Source organism: Antechinus flavipes, chromosome 5 (assembly GCF_016432865.1).
Source record: "Antechinus flavipes isolate AdamAnt ecotype Samford, QLD, Australia chromosome 5, AdamAnt_v2, whole genome shotgun sequence".
In the NCBI taxonomy this organism is placed as follows: Eukaryota; Metazoa; Chordata; class Mammalia; order Dasyuromorphia; family Dasyuridae; genus Antechinus; species Antechinus flavipes.
In genome coordinates this window covers 179,198,591-179,225,981 of record NC_067402.1, presented here as the reverse complement: position 1 = coordinate 179,225,981, position 27,391 = coordinate 179,198,591, and the positions used below count along the sequence as shown (strand labels likewise).

The 27,391-nt window shown below is 32.1% G+C and overlaps 1 protein-coding gene and 1 long non-coding RNA gene across 2 annotated transcripts in view; one reads left to right on the top strand and one right to left on the bottom strand.

The window, feature by feature from the left end:
• PDE3A (phosphodiesterase 3A) overlaps positions 1–27,391 on the top strand; it is a 328,828-nt gene that overhangs the window by 41,001 nt on the left and 260,436 nt on the right. The window lies entirely within an intron of this gene.
• Positions 377–27,391, bottom strand: LOC127537972 (uncharacterized). The gene is made up of 2 exons (XR_007947654.1): positions 26,073–27,391; positions 377–475 (listed from the first exon to the last, which is right to left on the bottom strand). It is a non-coding gene; the product is annotated as an uncharacterized LOC127537972 (long non-coding RNA).

The following is a 27,391-nucleotide window of genomic DNA, read 5'->3' as shown; positions in this document are numbered from 1 at the left end:
CAAAAGTTTTTTAAAAATTCCCTTCTTTTTATAATCCCCTTTTAAGTGAATACAAAATAAGTTGTGTTCTTAGATAAGTAATATCCATATTTGGGGCATTTAAGTAGTTAAGTGGAAAGAGTGCTGGACTTGGAATCAGGAAAGCATTCCTGTTTGGCATCAGATATCATTGTCTGGGCAAATCATTTACCCTTATTTGCCTCAGTATCCTCATCTGTAAAATGAACTAAAGAAGGAAATAGCAAATGACTCTAGTATCTTTGCCAAGAAAAACCCAAATGGGATCATAAAGAGTTATACATGACTTAAAAAATGTCTCAATCAAATATATGTGTTTGGACATGTACATGAAACTGTTTAGTAGCATATCCTGAAATCAATTGAGACTCTTTATTTAATAGAAGTTTGCACAAAATGATCATGTTGTTGCTGACTCTTTTTTTTCCTTCCTTGTTCTCCATCATAGCAATATAATCTGAAAGAATAAAATCAGTTAATATGATAATCTATAGTTTCTGGCATATTATTTATGAGATTTTTGCATAATCAAAGATTCAAATTAATTAATACTTAAGCTATTTTCCTTCAAATTATTCTTCCTCTTTTCCACTTTGTCAAATTTGGTAGGTGTACCATATTATTGCAATAAAAAACATGGTTGTGTTGGAAAGTAGAATTTATTCAGTTAAATACTTTTTACTTTATAATAGTCTCATCCAAGAGGAATGTGAAAAAGGAATGTGACCCCTGACAGGTTATGATCAATCAATTTTGTATTTTTCTTATAGTGTTTTAGAATAATTTATGTTTTAATTATCTTTTGTCTAATCCCCCACAACCAGCTTATGAATTTACTTGTTCTTAAAAAAAAATAAACAGAAAGTCAAAGATGTTTAAAAATGTGAGATAATCAAAATGATGTGATCAATCTGACTTTAACAGGAGTGTTAACAGGAATCCCTATCAGACAGTTCAACCTAGATATTCTTTATTTCTGCACAAATCACAATGTGTCTTCCCACATCTTCTCCATCCACCTCCTTTTTCCAAATCTCCCTGTTACTATTGAGGGCACCATTATCCTTCCAGCTGCCTAGATTTACAACTTCAGTATTGCCTTTGGTTCCTTATTTTCACTTATCTATTATGATGAGATTACTTCATACTTGAAGATCTCTAATGATGGGGGACTTGCTGATTGTCAAGGGAATTTATTCCAATATTTGACAGTCTTAATTGTTAAGGAGTTTATTCTTTTCTAAAATTGAAGTTTTCCTCCATAACTTCTTCTTGTCATTCCTCCTTCTCACGCCAAGTTGAACTCAAGTCTGATTCTTCTTCCATGTCACAACCCTTCAAATATTTAAAAGTTATACATTATGCCTACATGTTCTTCTTTCTAGACCAAATGGTCAGTGAAAATGAAATACCATTAATTGAATATACCACATTTCCAGAGGCTAAGAATGCAAAAATGAAAAATGACATTGATGAGATCTTGTTTATAAGGATAGATCTGAAGTTATTTCAGCAGAGATGAAGGAAAAAAGTTACATATTTTAATGATAGTTAAGGATCAAATGGCCAAGTAATATATAAACTTCATGATCTCCTAAAAGAGTCATTCTTTTGTGGGAAGGGCAATTTAAATTTGTCCACTTATAAGTAGTGATAAATTACCTTTCCATTTGGAATTTTATATGAAGTCAAGCAAGTATTCATCACTGGTAATAGAAAAAACTGGAAACAGATATGTATGATTGTGGAATGGCCTAATAAATTGTGGTATATGAACTAATATTTTTGACAGTAAGAAATGATGACTATGCAGAGTTCATATAAATAAGGGAAGACTTATGTGAACTGATTCAGAGTGAGGTAGAAACTGGGAAATAATATACCAATATTCATAGTGAGCAGAATAACAAAATGAAATCAACTCCTGTGTAATTATCTTGACCAAGTTTAGCCTTTGAAAACAGAAGAGAAAAAATACTTCTTTCCCTTCATTGAGAAACTAGGATTCTAAGGTTCTTAAATATTGTACGTATTATTAAATTTGGTTGATGTACTGGTTTTGTTGAACATTTTTTTAAACCTTGCAATTATAAAATTGCAAGCTAGGGAAGAGAATGGATGGAAAACATCAGGAATGGGTGTAAAGTAAATGCAAAATGTATTAGCAACTTAAGAAGCAAATGAGGCACAGAGACATTGAACTTCTGGCAGAATAAGCAGTAAATTGCACAACTCTTCCATATTCACCTCCAAACAATCATAAAATAGTATCCCTAAACAATCCTGGAACAACAGAACCCAGCAAAAAGACAGGGTAAAACAATCTTTGCACACAAGAATCTGGGAAGATTCTCAGGAAAGGTCTGTCTTATTCAGGTAAAGGGGCAGTATAGTCCAAGACAGGAAGCATCTTAGCAAACCAGTGTTAGAATCTGAGACCCAATGTGTTGGAGCAGACAAACACCAGCACCAGGATCCCTCATATGCCTCAACATAGCTAGGGGAATGGACAGACTATAGTTCTGAGAATCACCTTTGCTTCAGCATTGCCCTGGTCAAACAGGAAGTTTCTAGTGATCAGACCTCCATGTACTTCAGTGTAGCCCTGGGCAAACATGTAAATGCCACCTCTACAGTTGCCTAAGCAAACTAGCAGGTACCAGTTTCTGGGCCCTTGCCACTGTGCTTCAGCATAACCCTGGGCATATAAGTAGCCACCAACAGTCAAACTGACAAGTGCTTCAGTGTAGCCCCAGGGAAACACAGAAACACCTCACTGGGCTTCAGCATATGCCAGACATTACAACGAGGATCCTGGCTTATTATCAGGTTAGCTGTCAGACCCCTACAGACTCCAATAATGCCAGCACTCGCTCACTCCAGACCCTCAGTGCAACACCAGACATGAAGGGCCCCTGGGACTCTTGGGTAAATATCAGTGCAGCACCAGGTAAGCAGCTAACATCTGAAGCCCCTTGAACAAGAAGCTAGAAATAGTGCCCCTTCTACTCCAGAGCAGAGGTTAAATCTAAAAGAAAGAAAAAAGATCAAAAAGATGAGTAAAAGCTAACAAAAAAAAGAAACTGACCATAGAAAGCTGTTTTAATGATGGGGAAAATCAAGATATAAACTCAGAAGAAGACAACACTGTCAAAACATTTATGGGGGAAAAAAACAAAGAAAAACAGGAAATGATCTCAAGTACAGAAAGAAGTCATGGAAGAACTCAAAAAGGAATTTAAAAATTATATAATAGAGGTAAAATAAAATTGGGGAAAAAATGAGAGGAATTTCAAATGAGAAGACCAGAATTAACCCCCAAATTTGGCCTATATTCAATTATCTATAGCAATAAAAGAAGAAAAAGAAATAGAAGAAATTAGAATAGGCAAAAAGGAAACAAAACTATCACTTTCTCTAGATGATATGATGATATAATGAAATAACTAGAGAATGAACTGAAAAAAATACTTGAAATAATTGATACCTTTAGCAAAGTTGCAGGACATAAGATAAACTTTTATAAATCACCAGCATTTCTTTATATGATCAACAAAGTCCAGCAGCAAGAAATAGAAATTGTAAACAATATAAAATACTTGGAATTCTATCTGAGAAAAAAACTCAGGAACCCAATCATAAAACACTTTTCACCCAAATAAAGTTAGTTATAAACAATTAGAAAAATATCAATTTTTCATGGATAGGCCAAATCAATATAATAAAAATAATAATTCTGCCTAAGATAATTACTTATTCAGTGCCATACTAATCAAATTATCAAAAAAAAATGACAAAGCTAGAAAAAAGAACAAACTTCATCTTTAAGAATAAAAGATCAAGAAAATCACATCAAAATTATATTATAAAGCAGCTGTCATCAAAACTATCTGGCACTGGCTGAGAAATAGAGCAATGGGCCAGTGGAATAGATTAGATATACAAGACAGTAATCAATGACCATAGTAACCTAATGTTTGATAAACCTGAAGACACCACTTTTTGGAATAAGAACACAGTACTTGACAAAAAATGCTGGTAAAACTGAAAAACAATAGGATACAAATCTGGTATAAATCAATAGCTTACATTGTATAGGGATAAAAAGGGTGTATAAGGATAAGGATAAAAAGGATGAATGATTTAGACATAAAGGGGGACACCATAATCAAATTATAATGGTAAGGAATAGATCTACTTGTCATATCTATGGGGAAGGGAAGAAAAGTATTATGAAATATAAAATAGATAATTTTGATATTGATTATATTAATTTTAATAGTTCTATTTATTTGTGAGGAAATTAGGATTAAATGACTTGCCCAGGGTCAAATAGCTGGGAAGTGTTAAGTGTTAGAAGATGTATTTGAACTCAAGTCCTCCTGCCTCCAAAGTAAATCATCATACCATATAGCTGCCTCTGATTATACTAAATTAAAAAAGTTTTATACAAACAAAACAAATATAACCAAGATTAGAAGGAAAGCAGAAAGCTGGGAAATGATCTTTACATCACGTATCTCTGTTGAAAGCCTTATTTCTCAAATATATAGAGGAGTGAATTAAGTTTATGAGAATAGAAGAAATTCTCTTATTGATAAATGAACAAATGATGTGAATAGGCAGTTTTCAGATGAAGAAATTAAAGTTATATATAGGCATATGAAAAAGTGCTCTAAATCACTTTTGATTAGAAAAATGCAAATTAAACAACACTGAGGTGCCACTTAATACATATAAGATTGGTTAATGTGACAGAAAAAGAAATATGATAACTGTTGGAGAGGATATTGGAAAATTGAACAATAATGTATAGTTGGTGGAATTGTGAATTCATCCAATCATTCTGGAGAACAATTTGGAATTATGCCCAAAGGGCATGCCTTTAAACTAGCAATACTATTGTTAGGTCTATATTCCGAAGACATCCAAAAAGGGGGAGGAAGATTTACATGTATAAAAATATTTATAGTAACTCTTTTTATGGTGGCAGAATATTGGAAATCAAGGGAATTCTCTTTAATTGGGGAATTGTATATTGGGGAAAAGTATATTAATATAGTAAAATACTATTGTGAAATAAGAAATGATGAACAGGTAGGTTTCGGAAAAACTTGGAAAGACTTATACAATATGATGCAAAGTGAAGCCAGGAAAGCATTATACATAGTATGAGAAACATTGTGTGGTGATCAATTATGAATGGTTTAGCACTTCTTCATATCACCATGATCCAAGATGAGGACAAAAGACTCACAAAAGAAAATGCCATCCATATTCAAATTAAGAACTGATGGATTGTAGTGCAGATAGAAATATTTTTTTCACTTACTTTATTCTCCTTAGTGGTTTCTTTCTTTACATCTGTTACTTCTTTCACAAGTATGACTAATATGGAAATATGTTTTACATGATAGGCAATTTGATATGTTACACTTCTATCACTTTCAGAAAAAGGGAGGAAAAATTTGGAACTCAAAATCTTGTAAAAATGAATGCTAAAATTGCTTTAAAATACAAATGGGAAAAATGCTATTAAAATAAAATAGTTGAAAAAAGCAGTGGATAATGAAAAAAATTAGCAGATTGGCATGCTATTGCAGTAGTAGATTTTTCCAATCTGACATAGTTTACATATTATAAAAGTAGCAATTAGACTTTCTACTCTTGAATCACTTTACTATTTCTAACTTTACCTTCAAGTTAATTCTTTGGCATATTTCCTATTCTTTAAACTAACCCACTGGCCACTTTCCAAAAAAATTCTAGCTATCAGTATTTATACAGTTTTATTATGGTACCCATGAACAGGAAGAAGTAACAGGAAGAGCTTGAGAATAAAATGGCTAATTTGTACACTGAACTATCTAGCAAACTGACTTTTATCTGGCAATAATTTATTCCCCCACTTAAGAATAATAATAGGCCATATTTCTATAATACTTTAAGATTTATAAAGCTCTTTTACATAATAATTCTGTCAAGTACAAATATTTTGCTTCTACTTTATAGGTAAGGAAGTAAGAATCTTTCAGGTTAAGGCATGATCATATAACTATTAAGTTTCAGTCCATAACACTTGACTCTGAAATCTATAGCATGATCTCATCTACACTATTATTATTGTACCTAATCTATAACATTCACTGCAAACTCCTTTGCTGGACCTCTAAGACCTTTATCCTATCTCTCCAATCTCATTTCTCAATATAAAAGATCCTAAGTTATAATAAAACCCTTAAGTTTTATGTCTTCTTTTAGAAAAAAACTTTGTTTTTTGGATACTACAACAATGCAAACCCACTTGACAATGAGAAAGAGAGGACTGATTTGTCTACTATAAATTAATAAACAATACTGATTCTGTGCTCTTTTTCCAAATCTCGGCATACTTGTCTATTAAAGCATAATGGATATAAATGTATTCATGAAGGCTATCACCATATTTCCTCTATCCAGATGTATTTTTCCCTCTTTATCTTTTTCTTCCTTCCTCTCTGCCTCCCTCCTTTCTTTTCTACCTCCCTCCTTCCCTCCTTCTTTCCTTCTCTTCCTTTCCTTCTTCCCTTCCTTCCCTCCTCTGTGTGATTACTCTTTCAACATATAGCATAATCATTTGTATTTATGTACATGTCTTTCCTCTATTAATAGTGATCTCTTTAAAGATGTGGGCCCTGTCTAATTAATATTTTTAATATCCTGACCTTAGCTTAATGCCTTTTATTTGTAGACCCTGATAAATGTTTGTTGTTTTGAATTGAATGGTAGAATTATATGATGTGGGATAGCTGAGAGACCACTTACCCATAGTAGAAAAGATAATTCTTCTTTCAAAAAAGCTGTCAAAATAATTTCCTTCATGTATAGGTTTAACCTGTCATAATTTTGTTTAAAAACTTTCATTTAACATGCCTTTATTAAATGGTCACTCTGTTGAAAAAGATATTTTTCTATGTGGTGGTGGTAGAGATACAATCTGAAAACAGAAAAATAAATTTTTTGTCTCTGTTTCTGACTTTCATATTTGTAAGGGAAAAGTATTAGCAACTTGTATGTGGGTAGAGATTAGGATATATGTGGAAAAGGCTATGTAATCTGAGCCTTGAAGGAAGGTAGGGATGTAGAGGTGGGAAAGAGGATACAGCTTGGCTTTGGAGATAACCTGTGCAATAGCATGGGCACTGGAGATGGAATATTGTTTATAAAAAACAGTGAGAAAGCTGGTTTAGCTGGAGTATAAACTTTTAAATAAATTTGGAAAGATGCTTTGGTACCAATTTATGAAGGACTGTAGCAACAGAATTAACATTTTTATCCCCCAGAAGCAAAAGATTCCATAGGATTCTGTGTCAGAACTTTGTTTTAGAAATATCACAGCAGAAGTTGTGCAAAGGGAGGATGGGATAAGGAAGAGATGATAAGGGCTTAAACTAGGGTGGTATCCATGTGGGTAAAGAAGAAGTGATAAATGTGAGAAGTATTAAGGAGGTAGAATCAACAAGATCTGCCAACCTATTGGTCTCAGTGAAGAAAGAGTTAAGAATGATAATGAGTTTACAAACCTAGGTGACCAGAAGAATAATGGTGCCCTTGCCTGGAAGTTTGGAGAAAATTAATTCCCAGGTTGTTGAGTAGCTTACGTCAAATGATCTCTATTTCAGTCCATTTATCTTTATGGCACAGATAAACTCTGATTTATGAGTACAAAATGGATCATGGAATTTGCTTTAAAATTACCCATTTTATATGTTTTAACTTCCTTTAATTTTGATATTGCAATGTCTTCATGTTTTATCTATAACAAATCATTGGTGTAGAAGTTACTTTTGTTAAAGTTTCAAGAACGAAGTCATTTGTTGGTAGTGAAGAATTTGTGGTGGCAAAAATAATGATAGCTCATGTTTATATATTGTGTTAGAAAATACAAGGAGCTTTCTTCACAACAGCAGATGATATTTATCTAGTACAAATCAAGAAACAGAAAAATGAGGTGTCTTGTCCAAAGAGTTAAAAAAGCAGAGACTCAATGGATTGTATTGTGCTAGGATTTTACCAAATATCAGGGAAATAGGAGGGAATAGAGAGTATAGTTTTTCTTTTATTTCTTTATCTCTTTTTCTCTCTTTAGGGAAACCTACAGGAAATTCTCTAGCCCATTGGAGGAAATTGTGCTTAAATTGTAGGGAATACACAAATTAATAATACAGAGAGGCACTAAAGCTTTGAACAGCTTGCAAATGTAAAGCTAACAGGGGACTTTAGAAATTGGCTAATATAACTCCTTTATTTTATTAAAGAAATAAAGTCTCAGAGAAGTTGAAACTTGCTTAACATTTTGTTAATAGGAAGTAGCACAGCTGGGATTCAAATCTTCCTTTTGACAGCTAAAGTTTTTCCCACTGTACCATGCCACTTCCTCCAAACTATTGCGAATATCTTTTTTCTAGATTCATGAGAATAGAAAGAACTGAATAGACCATCCCATTTTCCCCTTTGTCTCCTCTACTATACAGATAAAGAAAGCAAAGTCCATTATACAGTTTAAGAAAATGAGGCAAACTACATTATTTATCCTAGATAAAATAGTTGAACAAGCCAGGCCTAAAATTCAGGTTTCTCAACTCATATAGTCTTTCTATTATACTACATTGCTTTTTTTGCTCTCTTTTCTGGATTTGTTTTTAAAACTTTAAGGAATAAGGATTCAATCTTTTTATATTATGTATATTTTTAAGCAAGTGAAATAAAATGTTAAACATTAATTGTTAATTGGATTGAATTATGTTTCTTTTCCTTAAATTAAAATAATTAAGTTTTATAAAATGCCAATAATTTCTCTTACAATTTTTTAAAATTAGAAATAAATTTTAAAGATGAAGTCTCTTTATTTCATGCTGGAAGTGGAAAAGACTACTTAGAGGCTTGATCCCACTTCCAGTCAGTAGGAAAATTTTGACCTGCTATATTTTCTGACAGGTCAATTTGTCCCTCTTTACTCAAACTGGTGAGTCCTTCTTCTTGGGGCTTATAATGCTTGATACCAAAATTAGTGAGGATATTTGATTGGTATAAGCTACCTCAGCATATCTACTTTACTAGCTTTAGACTTCCTGGGAACTGGGATTTGCCCTTTTTTGAATTTTTCAACAATTTCCCACCCCCTGCAACATTTGGAACTATCCTTTTTTCATCCTTTTTCTTTTTTCCCCCCTTTTCCTTCTTCAGAAAATGCTAGTTTTGGGAAATATGTGAAAGTTTAGAATTATTTTTTTAAAAAGAGTTTTTATAGAAATGAGAACAATTCTATTTTGACAGTACTGGAAACAGCCTGAAAATAGTCCATGTGTCTTAAGATTTGAGAACTTTTAATTTAAATTTCTAATAAGAATTTGAAGAAACATACAGAACAACTCATATGTTAATATCCCTGTGGTGACCTTTCTTTCCCTCAAAGCAATGTATTTTTATTAAAATTTTAGGATTTACAAATAGTTATATGCTATTTGCAATCTAAAAAAAATTATCCATTGTAGGCATTCCTTAGAAGACATTGTAGACATTTTCCACTTACCCTAACACCCATGCCTTTCTCACTCTTGTGTGAGACACACACACATATGTATATATATATACATATGTGTGTGTGTGTGTGTTTGTGTATGTATCTTTTTTTTGCCATCATTCCTAAGTGTGACAGAATATGAAAATTATTTGCTGTTATTGTTGGGCCATAATTCTTCAGAATTCTTTCCCTATGATTCCAAATACAAGGTAGTTGTTGTGAATTAAATGTACTTCACAACTAAAATGTCACCATTTATGTACTTCTTTTTAATATGTGCCATCTAGTATGAAAAAGCACTAATAACATGTTGAAGATAACTGTTGAAGGGATGATGAGAGGACATTAACATAGTGTTGGTGAATCAATATTACAGAAAACATTTTGAAACTATACCTCATTAACAAACTTTGTATACTTTTTTTTACTCAGTGTGACTACTATGAGGTATATACTCCAAAAAAAGACCCTATGGTTACACACACACACTTAAATTTTTTTTAGCAAGATGTATTTTTCCTATTTATCCCTTTTAGTTAAGTTTATTATTGCTTTTGTTTTGTTATCATGATTGATACTCTTTATCCTTCTTTCTCTCTTTTTATCCTGTCCTTCCTCTGAATTGTTTTGCTTTTGACTACTGCCTTCTTTAATCTGCCTTCCCTTTTAATATATCTCCTTTCTTTTATCTCCTTTTCATCTTACTTTCCTCTTGGGTAAGATAAATTTCTCTTATCAGCCATGTGTGTGAGGGGGCATGTGCGTATGTGTATTTTCTTTTTGAACCAATTTAGATGTGAGTGAAGTTTATTCATTGCCCATCTTTCCCTAACACTTCCCCTTTCACTGTTAAAAACTTGTCATCTTGTATTTCTTTCACATGGTATAATTTTCCCTATTTTTTTTCCTTTATCCCTCTCATAAGATAAAATTTTAGTTTTATTTAGTAGTTCAATTGTTTTAATACTTTAAATTTTATTATGCTCTCCTTTGATTTTCAGAATTTTTAATTTGAAATTTAATTGAAGATTTTTAATTTATTCTTTTTTTTTTTAGCTTTTTAAATTGCACGTCCAATTCATTGATCTACTCTTTATTCATGTACACATTTAGAAATATAACATTTCCCCTAAGAACTGCTTTGGCTGCATCCCATAAATTTTGGTATGTTGTTTTAGTAATGTCATTCTCTTTGATGAAATTATTGTTTTTATGATTTGTTGTTTGACTCACTCATTCTTTAGGATAAGATTATTTAATTACAATTAATTTTAGCCTATCTTTCCATGGCTCTTTATTACACATAATTTTTATTGCATCGTCATCTGAAAAATATGGATTTGATATTTCTACCTTTCTCCCTTTGATTATGAGATTTTTATGTCCTAACATATGACAAGTTTTGGTGTAGTGCCATGTATTGCTGAGAAAAATGTTCATTATTTTCTATCTCGATTCAGTTTTCTTCAGAAATCTATCATATATAACTTTTCTAAAATTTATGCACCTCCTCAACCTCCATATACTTATATAGTTTCATTATTTCCCTTCATCCTATTTTGCCTCCTTTTTATACTTTTATTTTTCTTATCTCTCATTTCACCCTGTCCCTCCACACTGGCGTTTTGCTTCTGACCACCATTTTCCTTTCTTTCCCCTTTCTTTTCCAACTTCCCTATAAGGTAAGACAAATTTCTATATTCAATTGAATGTATATGTTATTCCTTCTGTGAGCAAAATTCAGTGAGAATAAGGTTCAAACAATGCTCACACCCTTCACTTATTTCCCTTTACTTTAATACATTTTTGCATCTTTTCATATAATATAATCTACCCTATTCTGTCTTGCTCTTTCCTCTCTTTCTAGTATAATTCTTTTTTCACCCTTTAATTTTTTTTTAAATATCATCCATTAGAGTCAACTTATTCCTATACCCTCTGTCTATCTATACTCCTTCTAATTGCACCAGTAGAGATATGATTTTTAAGAATTACAATTATCACCTTCCCATTCAGGGACACAAATAGTTTAATTTTATTCAGTAAAATGGTTTTTTCCCCTTTCTTTCCTGTTTATATTTTTAACCTTCTTGAAGATTAAGCATTGTGTAGTTCTGGTCTTTTCATCAGAAATAATTGAAAGCCCCCTATTTCATTGAGTATCCATCATTTTGCATGAATGTTTATGCTCGATTTTTCTATGTGATCAATTCTTGTCTGTGATCCAAGATCCTTTGCCTTCTAGAACATCATATTCTAAGGCCTCTCATTCTTTAATGTAGAAGCTGCTAAGTCCTGTATAATTCTGACTGTGATTCCTTGGTATTTGAATTGTTTATTTCTGGCTGCTTTTAGTACTTTGTTCTTTTTCTGATTATCATAGAATTTGCCTATAATATTCCTTGGAGTTTTCATTTTGGAATCTCTTTGAGGAGATGATTAGTGGATTTTTTTCAATTACTATTTGACCCTCTGATTCTAGGATATCAGGACAGTTTTCCTTGATAATTTCTTGAAGGTTGCTGTTGAAGCTCTTTTTTTTTTTTTTTTTTAAATCATGGCTTTCAGGTAGTCCAATAATGCTTATATTATCCCCTCTGGATCTTTCTTCCAGGCCAATGTTTTTTCAATGAGATATCTTACATTTTCTTCTTTTTCCCATTCTTTTGATTTTGTTTGACTCATTCTTGATGTGTTATGGAGTCATAGCTTCCATTTGTCTAATTCTAATTTTTAAGAAATTATTTTTTTCAGTCAATTCTGCTTTTAAAGGAGTTGTTTTCTTCAGTGGATTCCCTCCCCCTCATTTAGCCAATTCCATTTGAACACATTGTTTTCTTCAATCGATTCTTATCCTTTGTCTTCCAATTTTTGTCCCAATTCCCCTGTACAAATCTCATTTACCCACATTTTCTACTTCTCTTATTTGATTTTAAAATCCTATAAAAATTTCTTCCAAGAGGTCTTGTTGGTCTTAAAATTAATATTTCCCTTTGAGACTTCACATTAGGCATTTTGATATTGTTGTCCTCGTCTGAGTTTGTGTTTTGATCTTTCCTGTCACCATAATGACTCTATAGTCAGACTTCTTTTTGGTTTTATGATTTTTTTTTTAACATTGAGCTCTACTTCTTAGGCTTAGAGGGCACTGTCCCAAGCTTCTTGTGCTGTAGGCTGGGGACCTGGTCATTGGCTTTTTGCCCTGGGTTCTGAGATGTTGGCAGTAACCCATGGTACTGGGGTGGCCTGGCCTAGTCACTCCTGTTGTGCAAGTGTTCTGAACTTGGCAATTTGCCTTCTATGCATATTTCTCTTTCCAACCTCCTGTGTTGTCTTTGGCTGACCTTTTTTTCTTTTTCTTTTCCTTCTTTTTTTCTTTCTTTTCCCTTCCTGCACTCCTCCCTTTCTTCTGTTTCTCTCTCTCCCCACTCCCTCCTGCTTAGCTCTTTCCTATCTAATTTTAATAGTGTTACTTTTGTTATGTAGATCTTTATGTAAACAAAAATTTCCTGTCCTCATAATCCTATTCCATTAAGAACTCTTTCCCTTCTTTGCAAAAAGGATTTCCTTTCCCTCTTCTGTTAATTTGCTTGAGATATGATCTTTTCAATGTAGGTTTTGCATACATTTTTCATTGATTGTGATAGATAATGTGAGAAAATGGTTATAACTTTAATTTCTGTAACATTGTTTCCATTTTTCCTAGCAGGTTTTGTGAAAGTCTTTGCTCAGAAGTTGCTGTCTTTGTGTCTTTTATACACAATTTGTTGCAATGATCAACTTTTCTGCTTTTCAGCCAGTACCTAAGAGTTTCTGTATTGTAGTATAGTTTGAGGTCTAGTTGTACTTGGTCTTCTTGCTTTCCACTTTTTCTCTTGAGACTCTTGATCTTTGTATTCCTTCATGTAAATTTCATTTTCTTAGTTTTATATGGCAATTCTTTGAAAAATTTATCTATATGTCAATAAGTTAATTAATTTATGAAATATGATTATTTCCCTTATATTGGCACTTTCTAATTGTGAGCCATATTTCATTTATGTTAGGTTATTTTATGCAATAAGGGCTATTTTTAATAGAAAAAGAGAGGAAAATATAGTGTAATATATTTTAATTTAATTAAATAACTGAATAATTAGAGTAGCTATTAATCTTTCAGTTAGCTTGGAATTTGGAAGTTTTGGGTAGAACAAGTCGGTGAAAATATGGGCTTTAGAAACAATGGTATCCTGAGGATACTCTTGCAGCAAACTTGTATCATTTTGGGTTGAAGTTTTGCCTATTGATTTTTTAACATATGCAAAGTTTATAATAGGGTATTTTGTATTTAGTATATTCTACTATATAATACCATACCTGTAAATTTATAGTCTCTCTACAGTGAGGTGATAGATAGTAGAGGTAATGGTTGGTGATTCAGAAAGAACTATGAAATTGATTTCAATTTAGACGTTTATGTATAGTACTTTGACAACTATGTTTGTAGTTCCTTGTGGGGAAAATAAATATATCAATTTCTCTCAGCAGATCGATATGTCCTAAAATAGATCTTCCTGTTAGATTTTGATTAAGAATAGAAATACTATATATAGATTTAAAGGGCAAAGAAAAGAAGAGCTTTTGAGGAGTAATTAGACTAATGCCATATATAGAGCTTTCACAAGGACCTGAGTTGAATCTTGGGTCCTCTGATTTATATGATTAAGAATCTAGAACTAGGAAGTGACTCAGAAACCATTTAGTCCAGGTCCCTCATTTCATAGATGAGTCATGAAGTATAAGATGGTTAAATAATTCAACTAAGGTCATCTGCTTAGTGTTAGGAGCAGGATTTGAATCCACTGACTCCAAAGCCAGTGCTCTTTTCATTATAACATATTCCTCTTTTGTTCTCATTACATAAAATTAATAGCTTTGTAATCTTGGACAGATAATTTTCTTTTTCTGTGCTTCACTTTCTTTATATAGGGAAGCTGGAAAACATCTCTGTTCTCTTTCAGATCTAACTGATTAGATCAAGGGCAAATTTAGCAATACAATTAAAGAAATACATATTATGTCCATCTTTTAAGCAAAATGCAAAAGTAAAGTATTAAGCTATGTCTTATGTTGCTATCGATTATCAGATCTTCAAGATAGTGCCAAATATAAGAATTGTAGATTATAGTAACAATTTAGATTTTAAAACTGCAGTAAAAGAAATAATTTTGCCAAGGGAGAGTTTTGGAGGATTCCATTTGCTTTTAGTAAGAGACATAATCTCTTACCAAAGAGATTAAAGTAATCTAATGTCATTAAAAAAAAAAAAGAATCACTTTTCTTCGACAAAGAGAAGATCTAACTCAGTTTCAATTGATCAATGATGGACAGAAGCAGCTACACCCAAAGAAAGAACACTGGCAAATGAATATAAACTGTTTGCATTTTTGTTATTCTTCCCGGGTTATTTCTACCTTCTGAATCCAATTCTCCCTGTGCAACAAGAGAACTGTTTGGTTCTGCACACATATACTGTATCAATACTATGACATATTTAACATGTATAGGACTGCTTGCCATCTGGGGGAGGGGGTGAAAGGAGGGAAGGGAAAAATTGGAATAGAAGTGAGTGCAAGGGATAATGTTGTAAAAAATTGCCCTGGCATGGGTTCTGTCAATAAAAAGTTATTTAAAAAAAAGAATCACTGAAGAATTTTGTAAAAGGTTGCTGGGTAAGGATGATTTTTAAATGAACTTATAGTTTTAAAAAATTACATCTCTAATGATAGACAGCTAGTTCTCAAAAACTCAAAGGTTTATAAGCAACAAAAATTATTCTCCTTCCAATATCATGAATACTTTTTTCAAACAGAGAATCAGAAAACATTAAACATAGAAGTCACCAAATAACATCATAAAAGGTAATGTTTTATATCTTAGTTATAATAATTAGCTGGCATTTATTAAGGGTTTAATGTTTGCAAAGTGCTTAACATATATTCAGTCATTTTATCTTCATGATGAATTAGTGAGAAAGGTATCATTGTCATATATATATAAAATATGTGTGTATGTATACATATTCATGTATTTGTGTAACTGAAACACATAGATGTTAAATGACTTGCCCAGGATTATTTGAGTCAGGACTTCCTGACTCTAAATTGTTTATATAAGAAAGCAAAAATTTATCTAAAGATAGCAATGCAGGCAAAAAGAAATGGAGTAGACATAAGACAGATCTGTTTTTGAGGCTACATAATTTTTTCCTACCAATTAAAAAAATTTATCCCTTTTTATTTTTACAATCACTTCTGAATTTATGCCTTTCCTGTCAATTACACAGTGAACCCTCCTTTGTGACAAAGAAAAGAGCAAATTGAAGCTGAGCAAAATTATATATCATATCAACGGATTTTGATGGTATATCCAGTTTTTCACACTCATAGACTTCTTCTATATCTTTGCAAAGAAGAAAGAGAGGTACATTTTCTCAATTTTTCTCAAAGACCAATATTAGTCATATTTATACAGTGATTAAGTCCTTTTTTGTAGTTCTTTTCAATTGCATTATTGTAGTTTTTATGTATATTATTAGGTATCTTTTTTTTATGGTTCTGCTTATATAATAGGGTTTGTCAAGTAATTCCTGATTTTTTTTTTTTTTTTTTTTTTGTACTGGAGGAGTACTTATCACACATAGAACTATACATTGGTTTTGTCCTCTTGCTAAAGGTTATTTGCCTTAATGGGATAACACAAACTCCTAATTGGTCCTTAGTGAAAAGGAAGAGTAAGCTCTGGGAAAAACCAATGCAGAAAGGTTCAAAAGAACATGCAATCTGATGCTTAGAAGCTGTGGTGGGGAGCATCTCCAACAAGAATCCATCACTGTTAAAGCTCAATGGCCAAGCTTATTTGACATATACTCATAAGAAAAATCTCAATCCAACATATCAGAGGTTCCTGTCATCACCTCTGCTACCCTTAATTCACGATATGTTAATACATTTGCATTAGTACATATTTTATTCCCATTTTCTGCATTCTTCATGTTAATTGTTTTTTGTGGTCCTATAATATTCTATTAAATCTACATACTGCAGTTTGCTTTGCTATTCTTGAGGAGATAGATATCTAATTTGATGCTAGTTTTTTTTTTCTGTAGGAATAAGTGCTGTTATAATTATTTGTCTATATATGGAACTTTTCTGACTTTGCTCTCTTCGAGATATATGTCTACTAGTGGAATCTCTGGGTCAAAGAAGGATGACTCAGAAAAGAAAATTAGTGTCACCAAAATCCTTAGCACTGTCAACTTGCTTAATATCAGAAACTGACATAATTCATTAGTGGAAATGATGAAGAAGAATGTATATTAACATCTTCCCTACCATTGTGCACTGAAGACCATAGAACATTTCCATTTGACTTAAAACTTATATTTTCCATATATGTTGTCTCCCCTCTAGAATGTGAGCTTGTTCAGGGCAAGAATTGCCTTACTTTTCTATCTTCCTGCTATTTCTTTGTATGTAGTACATTCTTAATAAATTCTTCATAATAACAATAAATTCTGGCTCATTTTGTGGGTACAGACATCTTTTGCAGTGTTTCATCATAATTCAAAATTAACTTTCAGAATAGTTGGACCAATTTATAGTTCCACCGAAAATACACCAATGTGTCAGTCTTTCCACAAATTATCTAACTCTGATTACTCTAAGGCAATAATATTAAAGATATAAAAAACTGAGAAAAATACTAAAAAATTGGGAAAATAAATAATGGCTATTATTAGTGCAAAAGGAAGTCATGATGATATTTACAACTGTCTATATATACATACTTTATTTTCTTTTCATAAAATTATGAAAATAATTTAATATATAATATTTATATATATACATGCACAGTGTCCTAAGAGTTTTAGTTTATTTTTTCTTTAATGCCTTGATAACTTTAATAATTTAATTCTAAAATTTTGGGACTTGGATTTGAAGATGTCCTAAAAATATGAAAAGAAAAGAAACTGACTTTGAGATGTGGTACACTATAGAAAACTATGTCTTTATAATGAGGCAATTCATTAAAAAAATCCAAAAACGAAAAGATTTTGCTGATTTTATTTGGTAATTATGGAAAAGCACTTTGATTTGTTAGAATAAAATGCAACTTCTAAAGTTTTTCTTTTCAATAATGTCTCCTATCATTACATTAAAGTGATGTAAGAAAAAAAATTATATGAATCGCAAAATTGTAAGCACTTCAAAAATGGAAGGGTTGGAGGGAATATTGTTTAGATTGTTGCCGAATAATTTACTCCTCTAAATTATACTTCTCATATATCTGGCTTTTGCTTTAAAACCTCTATTCAAGGAAATCTACTATTTAGCAAAGCAGCTTATTTCACTTTACTAAGTGTCCCCCCTTCTTAAAGCCTCTCTTTGCTTTTTTAAGGCTTTTCATATCAATTATTCTTAACTTTGTCCTTTGGGACTAAACAGAAATGAGTGAATTCTTTCAAGAACTAACCCTTCAGGTACTTGACAACAAACATCAACAAATATCACATCAACTTTAAATTTTCTCTTTTTATTTACAAGCTAAACTTTTTCATTTCTATCAATTGATTACCATCACTATCTCATTTAACACTGGGATGCTAATGTGAGCTAGGATTGAAGTAAATAACTGAGAGGTAAATGCACTAGGGAAGAATAAAGCAGGATCATCACTTCTCTTGTTCTAGATACCATGATTCTTTAATGAAGCTTAAGACATATAACATTGTGACATATAATGTGATCTTTTTAATTGGTTAGTCATTTTTGACATTTATTTTTTTTAAAGCCGTTTCAGTTTTTTCTCTTCTTCAAACTCCTCCTCCACCCATAGAATAAAGTGATATATCACATATACATGTGAAATACTGTAAAGAATATTCCCATATTAGCCATGTTGCAAAAAGAAAAAGAAAGCAAGTGAAAAATTATGCTTCACTTGACATTCAGAACTCATTAATTCTTTTTATCTGAAGGCATATAGGCAGGTTTTTTAAATTTTTATTTTAAATTAGTCCTTTGGAATTGGATCATTGTACTGAAAAGAGTAGCTTTCACAACTTATTATTATAACATTGCTATCATCTTGTACAGTATTATTTCTAGTTCTGCTCACTTCACTTTGCATCCGTTTATGTCTTCCTAAACGGTTTTCAACCATTCTGTTTGTCATTTCGTGTAGCAAAATGGAATTCCATCACAATTGTATGCCATAACTTTTTCAGTCATTCCTCAATTGATGGGCATTCCCTCAATTTCCAGTTCTTTGCTACCATAAAAAGAGCTGCTATAAATATTTTGTACATATAGTTCATCTTCTCCTTTCTTTGATCTCTTTGGAATATATAGACTTAGAAGCTGTATTGCTGGGTCCAAGGGTACAACAAATGGTTTTATTGTCCTTTGGGCGAAGTTCCAAATTGTTCTCCAGAATGGTCAGATCAGTTTACAACTCTAATTGTGCATTAGTGTTCCCATTTTTCCACATCCCTTCTAGCTTTTGTCATATTTCTTTTCTTTTATATTAGCCAATGTAATTAGTGGGAAGTATTATCTCAAACTTGTTTTAATTTATATTTCTCTAATTGATAGTGATCTAGATCATTTTTCATAAAAATATAGATAGCTTTGATTTCTTCTGAAAATTGCCTTTTCGTTTCCTTTGATCATTTATCAATTGGGGAATGGTTTTTGTTTTATAAATTTGATTCCTCCCGATATATTTGAGAAATTAAGACTTTATCAGAAGATCTTGCTGTGAATCTCCTTTCCATTTTCCTACTTTATTCTAATTTTGTTTATATGAGTTTTGTTTGTACAAAACATTTTTATTTTTATGTAATCAAAATTATTCATTTTTACTTACTATGATCCTCTCAGTCTCTTATTTGGATATAAACTCTTCCCTTATCTATAGATGTTACAGGCCAAAATTTCAATGCCACTCTAATATGATATCACCCTTTATGTCTAAATCATGTAACCATTCTGACTTTATCTTGGTATACAGTATGAAATGCTGATCTATACCAAGTTTCTTCCAAATTGCTTTTAATACATAACATTGTTAACTCAGTTGAACTTGTTAAATAAGACTCACTGGCTTTTTTCTTTCATATGGACTCTATAGCTACTGAGGCAAATCCTCTGTGTATCATGATGCCTCTTATCTATTACTGCTTATGCATTTTCCAAATCATTGGCTAAAATTATGAAATCATGCAGAATCAAGCAAAAATCTTCATGAAGCATCAATGGAGTACTCTATTGGGAATTTACTTTTAAGCCAATTTAAAACTATTACTCAATTCAACAAACACCTTTTGGATACCTATTGGGACTCAAACACAAAGAATAGAAGAGTCAAGTCAAATCACTAAACATTTACCTTCTATTTGCCAGACATGCTAATTATTCTAAGCTTTATCTTCCTATTTCTAGTTTTCACCCAGGTTCTAGTTGAATGTTTCCTTATTCCTACCCATATCTTCTATTTGACAAAAATTTTAAATGTTCTTTAAGTTGAAAAGTATTTTTAAAAGTTTCAGAATTTTAAGTATATTTAAAATGTCATGTTATTCATCTTTACAATCATAATTTTGTATTTAAGTAGAATCTTAGGAAACATTTTCACCAATTTCATTTTTTTTACTTTCAGTTTATGTTTGAGGTGTGTGTGTGATGCTATTAGTTCTCCCTTGATCATCAGGACAGCTATTTTTTTTTTTTTTGTAAATGCCATTTCTGAACTAAAATCTATGTTCATACTGTATAATACAAAAAGGAGGTATAAGTGCTCTATATAGTATGAAGTTTATTGCTTTAATTGCAATCAGGATGATTTGTAGTATTTAACAATTCTACTGCCATTTATCTTGTATGTTTATAACTCTGGGACTGTATAAGTAAATAGTTATAACTCTGTACCTGAATGTACTCCTCCACAATTTTATTGATAATAAAAAGACTCTTTTGGGAATTGATTCTGTTTTTGCCTTCACTATTGCTATGGGAAGGGTGAAATGAGTCTTGTTTTTCATAGCTCTGCAGCTACACACTTAGTGTTCCATTGGGTAGCATTTTCAGTTTCCATTTCTTTCTAGACTCTTGCTTCTTTGAATGACTGCCCTTTAAGATCCAAATAATCTAGAAATTGCAGCAATGCAATGAATATGCAATTGGCAAACATTCAGTATAAAATATTTAAATCATTGCTTTCATCATATCACCTGAGTGAGCCTAGAAGGAAGATGGGATTTTATGGGATTTTAAGAGATGAGACTGAAAGAGAATGATTTCCTGGCATGGGGACACCTTGTATCAGACTAAAGAGTTTGCATTGATTCAATCAGGAGCCAAGCAAGACTTCTGAGCATAGCAATGATTTGTCTAATCAATGACATTAATTTACCACCTGCTATGTGCTTGGAACTAGCATACACAAAGACAAGAATGAAACAATTCCTGCCCTCAATGAGTTTGCTTTCTTTCAAAGTAAAAAAAAAAAAAATTACACTTATAAGAACAGCAAAATATCTTTTTAGGCAAGAGATTTAGCAACTGGGGAATCAGGAAAATCATCTCATAGGTGGCATTTGAACTAAGCTCTAAGGGAAATGAGGGGTTACAAGAAGAAGTGATAGGGGAATGTTTTCTAATTATAGGGGAATAGCCTATTCAAAGAAATGTTCTGTGTGTGGAATATTAACAAGATTAATAATTGAGTTCACGAAGGGCATAATGTATATTAAGATTAGAAAGTTAGGTTGGAGCTAAATTGTAAAGAGGTTTAAATATCAGTAAGTAGAGTTCATATTTAATTCTTAAAGGGGATAGTGAGACATTGCAATTTTATTGAACAGGTAGTCATGTGGTTATACTTGTCTTTTAAGAATATCACTTGGTTATTTGTGTAGGAAGTAACTTCATTAGTCCCAACAAAAAGTGTTGATAATCTGTGTAAGTAGACAGAAAGCTAATAGATTCTAGAGAAATTGTGCAACTGAGATGATTAAAAGGTTACAAACCTAGGTAACTGGGAGGATTAAAACATACTCAGGAGATATATGGAGGTTTGGTGAAAAGGTGAGCTTGGGAAGAAATAAATTTTGGATATATTGAGTTTTAGATGCCTATGGGAAATTTCACTGGACCTCTCTAGTAATAAGTGTTTTAGTACAGTGCTGGAAATAGAGAACTGGGTAGTGATCTGGAAAGAGGTGATAACTTAAGGTAAGGGAACTGCTGAAATTACGAAGAAAGAGTAAGTAAGAGAAAAGAATATCCCAAACAAACATTGGGGGATACTCAGTGCTAGGGAATGGGAAAATAGATGAAGATTCAGCAAAAGACATTAAGAAATATTACTATTAAAAAATAGTAATCAGGCATTTAGGAAAAGCAAAGAAGGAGAGAAGCCATGGGAAGAGGATAGTGATACAATAAATTAAGCACTGGGCTTGGAGTTAGGAAGATCCAAGTTCAAATCTTTCCTCAGATACTTCATATCTGTGTGATTCTGTGCAAATCCCTTAATCTCTATTTACCTAAGTTTCTTCATTTGTAAAATGGGCATAATGCCACCTATCTCCCAAGATTATTGTGAGAATTAAATGAAATAATATATGTAAAGCAGGGCAATTGGACAGTGTCATTAAATAGTGTAGAAGTTGGATGAGTACTGAGAATAGATCATGGAAGTTAGCAATTGAAAGATCATTGATGACCTTGGAGAAAGCAGTGGAATTGGATTATAAGTCAAAGTACAAGGATAGAGTCCTATTGCAAAAAAAAAAAAAAAAAAAAAAAAAGCAAAACGATTTCTCAACTGCTTTAAGTGAGATGTCTCTTACTTTTCAAAAATCTAATTAATAACAGGATATTCTATGCCCTGATAGGGGGAAACTCTGAATTATAGAATCAATTAACTGGGAACACATTGAAGGCAGTCAACATGGGAAATGTCTTGTGTTTAGTTGAAGAGAACCAGCTACTCTCTATAAACTTGGATAAAGCTTCAAGCAGCTTGATACTTGTATTCTAATCACAGGCCAATCTAGAATTGGTCTCAGTTGGCAGGATCAGGTCCAGCTAAATTAATGAGATGAAATTGCTTGGAGGCAAAGATGGGGTATAGTAACAATGGGGAGGTAGGTATGATTGAGTCTTATTTCCCTCCCAAATATCAGAAGATGATTTTTGATGATTTAGTCTTTCCATCAATTAACAGAAGTGTTTTCATTGGGAACTGAGGACAAACTAGTTATACCAATGATAGGTAGTGTTAGGATTTTATAAAATTGTTGGTCTTTGAAGCACAGCAGAAAAACTACACAAGCCAAAAGGGATATTTTCTGACAAATCCACAAAAGGAAGAAACCTAAATCCAAGACCCATGAGTTATCTTTTGGCTATCTGTACTTTCCAATTTTGATCCCATTTGCCCCAGGTACCTTTTCTATGCAAAGGGAGATTGTGGTACAGACTCCTCGGGGATACTAACTTTTCTTATTATATCATCTCAATAAATATACCTTTTCAAAAGCCCATTAAGTCTGGCAGAGTTAACAGCCCTCTACAGACCCAGCTTGCCAGTGCAAACAGGAATTGGCAGAGTGAGCCCATAATGGATGTTTCTAACAAAGATTCAAAAGGGGATAATAAGGAGAACAAAACTAATCAATACAACACATGGATTGGGCATTCTGCTCTTTTTCTCCAACCTCTAAGAAAAGAGGGTGATAAATTTCCATATTTCTTCTTTGGGGCCAAGCTTGTTCATTATAATTTATAGTAGTTGATCTTCATTTGTTTGTTCTTTCCTTTTACATTGTTGTAGTCTTTGTTTAATTTATTTTCCTGGTCCTGCTTACTTTATATAAATCTCTGGTGGTTTTTTAAGTTAAATTAGGAATAGTGCAAGAAAAAAAGCACACTTTAGGGAACTTCCCATACCTTATTAGGTCAATCTCTCTGACATTTAATTAGTTGATATTTTGACCTCAAAGTAGTATCTTTTCCCTAAAGACCTTTTATAGGCTATAAAAAGTTACTAAAAGTGAGTTTAAAAATCTCTGAAATTTTTAGCTTTGATGATATCTAAATCCTTTAACAAAGTATTTTTTTCTCTCATTCATTTTTACCTAAAAGATTCTGATGCAGAAAGAATAAAGTGACATAAAATTTTTTAAACTTTTAATCTTTAGGATGGTATATTCTTTTATTGTACTCAAAAAATAGGGAAATATTTCCAGATGATATCTAGAAGGAATGGTGTTGACTTTGAAAGATACTGGCCTATTAAGTTAATAGACAATGTAAAAGAGTATTTTATTCCATTGCAAATATTGCTATTCCACATTAAAATTGTTAAAATGATATTAATGCAATAGAATGCAACCATTTTAATTTTTCTGCTTCAACAAACTCACATTTTTATAGTTGTGAAAAGCAGAATGTGAAAACAAAGAATCCTAACTTTGAAAGTGATTTGAAAGGTGATGAAACCTAGCATTTCTTCAAGCATTTTTAAAGAGTGATTTTTGTGGAATATGTCAGTTATATAATTATTTATCATAGCCATAAAATTTATAATCTTGTAATTCTTAGAGTGATATTTTACTTGGAATGTGTAAGGAATCATTGAACTCTCTCAACATAAAATATAACTGAAATCTGTGTTGATTATATGAGTGTATATATAGCATGAAATGAAACACAAGTCTTATTAATCTCTCTACATAATTTTATTAAATATACAGAAACTTAAAATAGATTTGTGAATTTAATTTTGGGTCTCTATTAAATTAAAGGAAATTTTATAGAATTAAAAGTGCAAATTTTAGTAAAACCATATTTCAGCCAAACTATGTATTTTCACTTTACAATTAATTTATTTTCATCAGATGATTTTGAGATATGTTTTTAGTAGATATTCCCAAAACCCACAGAATATTTCAGAATCATTTCAGATGAAGTTTGATCATGGTGATCATGTTAGTGCTTTGGAGGCTGTTTTACTGAAACAGAAGCAAATAGCTTTGGGTAAAGCAAAAGTGTTTGAAAAACATTCTTTTGTAGACAATTTTGATAGAGAATTCAGTTGGCCCTTTCACATGGGGTCTCATACAAGCTTACCTATATGTGGTTCTTATTATTTTTTCCCATCTCTGTGCTGATGGAACGGTTCTGTGGTTGTAGTTGCTGGGCTTGTAATCAAGCTACCTCTGAGTCTACAGTCACTGTGACCCTCGCTATATCAATTAACTTCCAAATTCCTCAAACAATTTAGTCATCAAATCATAGACCTTGGTAATCACTTAATGGAGGGAGTTACTGATCCTATGGAAATGAGCTATCATTTCAGTTTTCCAGAAACTACATTGTCCTTGAACAATAAGCTAGTAAGCATTTATTAAGTGTCTATAGTGTGACATGATAAAAAAAATAGTTTTGGTTCCCAAAGATCTCACAGTCTAATGGAAGAGACAATATGAAAATAACTATGTTAAAACAAGAGCTTAAATTGGAGATAATCAACAATGGATAGGCACAAAATGAAAGGTGATCAGGAAAAAGCTTCTTTTAAAAAATGGGGTTTTAACTGGGACCAAAGACCAAGCCAGGAGGAAGAAGTGAGGAGAGCATGGGAGATAGCATTGAAAATGCCCAAAATTGGGAGATGGAGTTTCTTACATAGAAGAGTATGCTTGGAGAGGCAGGAAGGGAACTGAAGAGGTAGGAAATAGATAGATTGTGAGAGCCTTTGAATGCCAACCAGAAGATTTTGTATTTAATTCTGGAAATGAGGAAAGTACTGGAATCTATTAAACTGGGGCAAGGAAAGAGCAATGGTATGATAAGGTTAGATCTGAACTTTAAATGAAATAATTTGACAGCTAAATAAAGAATGGATTGGAGTGTGTGTGTGTATGTGTGGTTGATTATGTAGGTTCTCATTGAGATCGTTTTTTAGAGAAAATGACTATAGCTAAATAGCTATTATGTAATACCAATATAACATCATAATATCATGTAGATTGTAAGAGAAAACATGTAAGTTGTCTTCAGAAAACCATGTGATAAGAACAATATGGTGGAAAATTATATTCAGACTACTATGACTAGTTCTGGGTGCCATGTTTTAGGAAAGTCACAGATTAGAATATATCCAATGAGAAAATGACAAGGATGGTAAATGTACCAAAAATATGAATAATTTAAAGACATCCTAAATTTAAATTCAAAAATAAAATAAACATCCATCTATGAAGCAGAATAAAAGAAATTGTTCTAGAAACAAATATTAATGTAATATGTTTCCTCTGTTAGACATAATGTATGTATAATGTATAATGAGTTCACATATATCTCTTAAAGCTATCCTGCATGCTTTATGTTTTCTTCTGTTATCTTCATTGTGGTTTAAATAAAGTATTTCAATTACTCACTTGTATTTCTTTTCTACTTTAGCAGTTCCATCCTCTCTCATTCTTCCATCTCTTCTTCCTCTTAGCTTACACTCCTTACCTCTGTCTTTTGGAAAAAAAAGAAAAACAAAACAAAATCTTCATAATAAATATACATAACCAAGCAAAACAAATTTCAACATTGTACATGTCCAAAAATGCACCTTGGATTCTAAACCATTACTTTTCTGTAATATGGGTGGATATCATACATCTTTGGTTCTTGCACTCAGTGATCATAGTTCATAACCCTTTCAAAGTTCTTTTAAGAAAAGCTTTAAAAAACAATGTTGCTGTTACACAAATTGTTCTGGGTTTACTCACTTTACTCTGAGATAGTTCAATTTCTCTAAAATTTCTCCAGTTTCTCTAAAACCATCCATCTCCCTTTTTCCTTATGGCATCATCATCATCATCATCAACATCAACATCAAAGACAACATCATAATGAACCTTTGTAAAATGCTCACTATATACCATTCACTGTAATAAGCAACTTGTGATTTTTGAGCCTCACAAATACCCTGGGAAGTAGGTATTATCACCATCCCCATTTTTAACAGATGAGGAAACTGAAACTAGATGAGTTGTTCAGGGTCACAGAGTTATTAAGTGTTTGAGGTCAGATTTGTACTCAGATTTTCCTGATTCCATGCCCAGAACTATCCATTCAACTACCTGAATGCCTACATACCATAATTTGTTCAGCCACTCACTAATTTATGGTTATTATCCCTTATTTCCTATTCTTCACAATGATAAAAAGGACTTCCATAAATATTCTTGTGCATAGGGGTGCTTTTCTACTTTTCAAAACTATTTCTCTGGGTCTAGGCCTAGCAATGTAATATCCAGGTCAAAGAGATATTGAGAGTTAAGAGTTTATTGACTTTATTTGACTTGGCTCTTTGGCCATAGTTGAAATTGTTTTCCATAATAACTAGATCGATTCATTGGATTCTGGTCCATTATACTCTTGGACTTGCATCCTTCTGTGGTTCTGCAGGGCTCCCTGAACTCTATTCTACTTCTGTCTTGCTTGTCTCTCCTCCTGCAGCTCTACAGAGACTGCCTGGATTTTGTGTACTCTACCTCTTCTGGCTTGTCTCTCTACTCAGACACAATACAAGTTTCTAGCAGGAATCTTATTGCCATTTTATGTTGACTTTCATTCTCATTATTTTTTCTAGTTCATTATTAGAGTATTACTAGTTATGGGGAATCTGGGCTTCTTGGAGATCTTATCATGATGATATCTTAGCTAGAATTTTCATAAGAGAAGTCATAATGATTTTTATCTG